Here is a 6,659-nt window from a genome sequence, read left to right as displayed (position 1 = left end):
CTTTGAGGATTCCCCGGTTTCGCACCAGCTTGTAGCGTCTAATTCCACGCCGGGTCAGCTGTAAGAACGTAGACGACGCTGGAGATAACATTTCTGGTGAGATCGCTAAGAGCGGGAGCCCTGGAGGTCCGCGGTTCCTAGCGAAGCCCACCGCTGCAAGGCTGGTCTCTTTCTGGCACCTTTATTGTTATTCCATCGGGGCGGTAGGAGGGAGCGACCGGGGAGTTCCGAGAGCTGGGAGGCGGGAGAATGGGAGATCACTCATGTGATGCATGATCTCACCTGGCTAATGCGCGGAAAGGAGCCGTGTAGCTATCTGAGCTTCCAATCCTCACCTGGGGGCAAGACCATTGTCCTTGCGCCCGGTGATTGAGCCAGACAGTTCATGACCCATGACTCATGGGGGGATGAGGAGTGGGGATGCGGTGCGACCGGCAAGGCCGTAGGTCCGTTGGCGTCCCAACGTTCTACCACGGTGCTGCTGGGTCGGCAGTGCATTACTACAGATGGAAAGTCTTCAAATCCTAGATAGAAATAATAAAACAAATTGGCTTACTTATCAAGATACCGCTGAATTAATTAACAACGAAATAGAACTGAAAACAAGAGACCAGGTCCTAATAGGAAATACACCATGTCACTGGTACACTTATACACAGCTCAATAGCTGTTGGAAATATGACAAAGAAAACTGGGGCATCAATAAAGATCAAATAGGGTTAGATAAGATACTTATGGGAAGAGATCAAAAGATAATAAGTAACATATATAGAATACTCTTGGAACAGAAAACCGAGACAGAAATCATAAAACTCTGTATGGTGAAATGGGCCCAAACCAAGGAAAAATAATAATGCTCAGTGACTGGGAGAGATTCTGGAGAAGTATATACCAAAATTCTCTAAATACAGATACTAGAGAACACCAACTAAAAATGTTCCACAGAAATTATTTGACCCCATTGACACTTTCCAAAATAAACAACAAATATCCACCTAAATGTTGGAAATGCCAGAAAGAGATTGGCACATTTATCCACCAATGGTGGACATGTAGCAAAGTAAAACAGTACTGGGCTATGATCCACCAACACATTGAAAAAATCATAGGGAAAAAATTTAAAAAAGAACTGTTGATTTACCTTTTGGGTCCGGCACTGTCGAATGATCCTGCTGTGAAAAAGCATATATATTTAATGACTCATTTACTTGTAGCAGCGCGAGTAGTCCTAGCAAAGATCTGGAAAACAGACTATATACCAACACTCGATGATTGGAAGACCAAAGTTCAATACTTCTATATGATGGATAAGAATCCATACCAAATACGAACAATCCCGGCTGAGAATTATGTTTCAAATTGGCAACTCTGGACAAATTATATGATCAAGGACTTAAAAGTCAATACTTACCCAGTTGATTATTAGAAGGTAAACTGTGGTGTAATGATATAAGAAAGGAGGGATAAGATAAGAAATAGATCACAGTTTCTAAAAGTAAGTTAAACATGAAAACACTAAAAGATAAGGTTGATACCATTCTTCTGAAAACTACGTAACGTTTTAGCTGCACCATAAAGGGCAGCACTAGCTCTTGGAATAATAATAACAATTTTCTTCCTTTCTCTCTCTCTACTTTTTAACCTAGCTAAGACAAGGAAGATAAGAAAGGAATATTTCTAGAAGAATATTACAAATATCGTCTTTTTATGCATTCTCTTCCCCCCTTCTTTTCCCCTTCTACCTTTTCTGATTCGCTTGTTTTCCCTTTCTATTTTTAATCAAATACTGTTTTGTACGAATTTACCTCTGTGAGGGACCTTCCTTCCCCGTCGGTCTCTGGAGGAGATGAGATGAAGATATGTGTACTACCTATGAGATAGAAGAAAAGATGTAAAATTATGCTTCATAATGGTTTTTTTTCTACTAGTACACCTACTGTCTGTAATTGTTCTTTTTTTAAGGAAATTCAACTTTTTGCTAAACCTTGTAATTTTCAAATATATATCTAATAAAATCATTAAAAAAAAGACAAAGCCATTTACAGGTAAGTTATGCTAGAGTGGCTTATGAAGCAGACTGCTGAACATAAGCCACTGTTTCAAGAAATGATGAAAGTTACATGACACTATGCAGTAGGTGCTGTTTATGATCTTCCTTTGGTTTGGTGCCAAATGTGAACTTATGGTTGATTATTATTACCATCATGCCTTTTCTTGCAGTGCAGAAACAAAGTCCACTCTGATCTCCTCTCATAAGTAAAAATGTTCAAATAAAGTTGTCATTAGTATCCTAAGTTAAGAAAAAAGAGGAATAATCATAGTCTTTTGTACTAAGAATATCATGACTATAGTTATAGTCTGTGTGTCTCACTAAGACTCGAGGCAGATTGCTATAAATCAGACCTGGGCATTATACGGCCCGCGGGCCACATCCGGCCCGCCGGATGACCCTGGCTGGCCCCCCTGCCTTGCTGGGGAGCGAGGCGCCTTTGAAAGCCCCGCAGAAGCCGGTTGCCTTGGCTGCCGGCTTCTGCGGGGCTTTCAAAAGCGCCTTGCCCCCCTGCCTTTTGGCCTGGCCCTCCGCAATATTTTCTGTTTCTTATGCGGCCCCATGAAAAAAATAATTGCCCACCCCTGCTATAAATCAATGCAATCAAATGGTGGTGTTAAAAAGTGCTGTCAAGTCACAGCTGACTTATGGCAACCCCATAGAGTTTTTCAAGATAAGAGACATTCGGGGATGGTTTGCCATTGCCATGTTGGCTGAAAGAGTTCTGAGAGAACTGTGACTGCTGCAAAATCACCAAGCAAGTTTCATGCGGAGGAGTGAAATCAAACCTGGGTCTTCAGTCTAGAATCCACCACTCTTAACCACTACACTATACTGGCTTGCTAATAGCATGAGTCTAATAATAAGTAATGCTACACAACTAAAATTACAAAAGGTGGAAGCAATAAAAAATTGTACATGTGAATATATATGAGAGGCACTGTGGCAGAGTGGTTAGAATGTTGGATTAGAAACTTGAAGAGGCAGGTTCGAATCTGTAACAGAAGCTTGCTGGGTAACCTTGAGCCAGTCACACACACGCAGCCTAATCTACCTCTCTGTACCCATGGAGCTGAGTTCCAGGGGAGTAATTTTAAAATATGCGAAATGGAATAAAGCTCGCCCTATTGTTGCACTTCTGTGATGACCCATTCCTACAAGAAAGTCATCATTTGACATGACACTATCAAGTTACGAAAATCATACATGGATCAATCTTCAGCCTCTCACCTTACCATGTCTTACCTTGAATAGCTTTCTGGAATGAACCACTGAAATGTGTAGGAAAGATGATGGGCTGGAATAAAATAAACATGTTGCTGCTTAGCAACATCTGCGTAACTCAGAAATGATAACAGTAGCTGCTGGATTGATGCCGAACAGCTATCCATGCACTTTCTCCATTACCATCCTTTATGACAGGTCCATTGGCAACTAATTAGATCTGCAGATTATAAATGAACAACAACTGATTCAATTGTACTTTCCAGGGAGGATATTCAGTGGTATTTCTAGAATTCATATACAACTGCCCACACAATCAGACTCCCTTACACTTTCAGTTGAACCTTACACCTTACACCAAATTAGTATGGTCCGTTCCATGCAGCACAAAAAAAGACGTCTGTGGGACATCTTGAAAAGAGGTAACTGCTTCTTTTCATTCCACATATCCAAAATAAAATGTCTAGGGGACATCTGAAAGAGAGGTGGCTTCTGGTGTGTTTTCCAGACAGCAAAAGCATTGGAGGGGAAAGGAGACTTTTCCTCACCTGACCATTTTGCCCTCTGGTCAGTTTCACCCTGTGCAGTAAGAAAAAACTATTGGTCCATGGAAACCAGGTCTCCCCAATTCTTTTCAATGGTCAGTAGACCTGTCCCCCGACTGGCTAATATTCTTAAGTATGTGTCCACGTATTTTCGAATACAGCTCCTCCAAAATTAAAAAGGAAAACTTTTTATATTGCCAGAATTGGCAGGATGAGCTAAATAATCTTCAAGCTGAAAAGCCACCCAGGATCAGACCCTGCAGAGCAAACATCCTGGGGCAATCTTCAGCAAACTGCGGCAAGGAGAATCCCTTCAGCTGCACACAAAATGTTGGGTGCAAGCTGAGGATGAAACCAACCAGACAGCAAAGCAGTTGGGTGTGAAAAATAAGATGCCTCCTGAGCTCTGCATTCCACAGACAGGCAGGAGACGTTTTGCAGGCAGCTTAGGGAAAAACAGGTGAAGTTTAACGTGTTCTCAAACAAAGATATGTTAAGGCTCCCTTGAGAAGTCTTGGGGAGAAAGCTGTGTGGAGTTCCTCTCCAAGATGCCTTTTTAGTGTCATCAGCATGTCTTATTTGTGCTGTGCAGAATGGACCTATTTTTATAAAAATATTGTTTTAGCAGTGCATGTTTCACCTATGTTAGTAACATTTTTATAGTTATTATGATGTATAAAAAAGAAAATACAGCAAATTATCTATTAATTTACTATTTTGTAAGCCTTTAAATATTGCACAGAATCTCTCCCCCCCCAAATACATACACACCTGACCCCTATTTAGTTGTTAAAGAAATTGTTTAATTTTCCATCTCTTAAGGGTGAACAAGAAATGTCCAGTACTCAGAACACATAAAAGTTCTGGGAATTAAACCAGAAAAATTAAGGAGTTGCTTTCCCATGCTGCAGAGCCTAGGAGTGTTTTCTACTACCCAGGAACACTGTGGAGGCAAGGCCCTGTCGGTTAATTCCATGTATTAATGGGTTTGCTGTATGCTTGCTGATGTTTAATGACTGGAGTCCGCACAAATCCACCAGCCAGGTATCTCAATTAGAGGCAAACTCTTTGCCAAATTGATCAGGCTGTTACACCTGAAAGTGATTCCTCTCAAATCCTGAGTTTCCTTCTTAATGAGGCCAGGCACAGGGTAGGCGGCAGAACACACTGTGCTAGATGATGTCATGAGTGGCTCTCCTCAGAGGGAGGACAAGTGATTATCAGACAGCTGGAGGCTCCCTTATCAGGCCAAGAGGAGTGAACAATCTGAACAGAAGGTTAGTGAGCAGCCTTGAGCAATGTGTTCTGAGGGAAAAGCTTACTTATAGTCATCAGTGATTCCAGTGATTTGTCATATGTATGCTTACACTATGGCCCATTTGACAACATGGACACACTGCTCATAGTCCATGACCATCACCGCTTTTTTTCTTTCTTTCAGGGTTCCATATCTAAAATGTGCAGAAAATAGGTACTATTTTTTTGCTAGAACAGGGAATAAAATAAACCTTTTCATTTTTTAACAGATGTTTGATGGCCAGCTTTTCAAAGTGTCAATCTAGCTTTCTGTTTAATATCAGCGTGGTGAAGTCATGTTAGGGCAATTGTTTATTTGCATTTTGTGCAATTAAATCAATTGACACTCTAAATACAAATGCCAGAGGGACAGAGAAGGGCTTGCAGAGCTTTGCAATGATTTCTTAAGACTGAAATTGAGGGGCAAATCAATTACTAAATTATTGAAATTCTTTATAAGTGAAAAAAATCATAGCAGCAGAAACATAAACTGATGTGTTCTCCCATCACTCCTTTTAACTAGATATTAGATTTTGGAAAGAAGGGCGCTGTGTGTGTGTGTGTGATGCTAATAGCAAACAGGTGTCCAGGATCTGACAGTGGCATTCTGGTAATACCTCAGTACAAATAATAAGTCAATTTACTCATTTCATGTGGATACATGAGACATAAGCACTTCAATACCTAACCGGAAAGGCATGCATTTCGAGAGAGAATTGGAGCCTTGTGACATGGGTGTTATAAGCATATTGTTTCCTTATTCGGCTTTTCTTTTGCAACCTGATGTAAACAGATAGTTTGAGTGGACACAGAAGGACAGGTGGAATGGAACACAGAAGCAAGAAAGGGCTTTTCCAAGTGAGCGTGTCAATCTAATATAAGGCATAAAAGAGACTATGATATTACCAATATATTTTTTCCCATTTTGGCTGTGAACATTGGAAAAAGTGAACAGTGAGGGTTTTTTTGTTCACTCTAGGAGTTTGCAGTGAGTTTTCAAATGCAGACATGAGATCTTCTTTCAGTTTCTGGTGTAATTTTGGTGGCATGCCTATGTATTGAGTTAAACATGAAAAGTTATTTCTGCTGGCTCTGGTGTAACTTAGATGCCTGTCAGACCGATTATGGTCCCCCTAGCTGGTCCCCAAAGTTTGCACTAGAAAACTCGGGTCTACAGCTTTAAAGCCTTTCCAATTAAAGGATATCTGTATTTTTTGCATAGATCCAAACTTTGACCCCACTGTGCTATGAATGGACTCCCCTTCCGCATAAGGACACCCTCTGAGTAGAAATAAGAAAGAAACTGCTTTTGAAATATTTTTTTAACAACTGTTAATCAATTCTGGAAACAAGAACACAAGCCATTGCTACTTTTCTGTAATAGTAAGAGTTTGCTGTTGTTTTTAATGGCAGAGTTCCACTGGTGCCCCATGTCAAGTTTGGGATATGCTTGCAGTGACAGTTGCACTCCATGTGACTAACATGACAATCCTAAACAGAATTACAACCTTCTAAGTCCATTCCTCCTCAGCCGATTCACTCCA

The 6,659-nt window shown here is 40.7% G+C and overlaps 1 long non-coding RNA gene across 1 annotated transcript; it reads right to left on the bottom strand.

The window, feature by feature from the left end:
- Positions 1-505: 505 nt before the first annotated feature.
- On the bottom strand, positions 506-1,901 carry LOC125430188. Its single transcript, XR_007244102.1, has 4 exons — positions 1,806-1,901; positions 1,260-1,368; positions 1,142-1,169; positions 506-524 (listed from the first exon to the last, which is right to left on the bottom strand). It is a non-coding gene; the product is annotated as an uncharacterized LOC125430188 (long non-coding RNA).
- Positions 1,902-6,659: the final 4,758 nt, after the last annotated feature.

The sequence above is a fragment of the Sphaerodactylus townsendi genome, linkage group LG01 (assembly GCF_021028975.2).
Source record: "Sphaerodactylus townsendi isolate TG3544 linkage group LG01, MPM_Stown_v2.3, whole genome shotgun sequence".
NCBI lineage: Eukaryota > Metazoa > Chordata > Lepidosauria > Squamata > Sphaerodactylidae > Sphaerodactylus > Sphaerodactylus townsendi.
The sequence above is the reverse complement of the archived record's forward strand: the minus strand, read 5'-3'. Positions and strand labels throughout refer to the sequence as shown.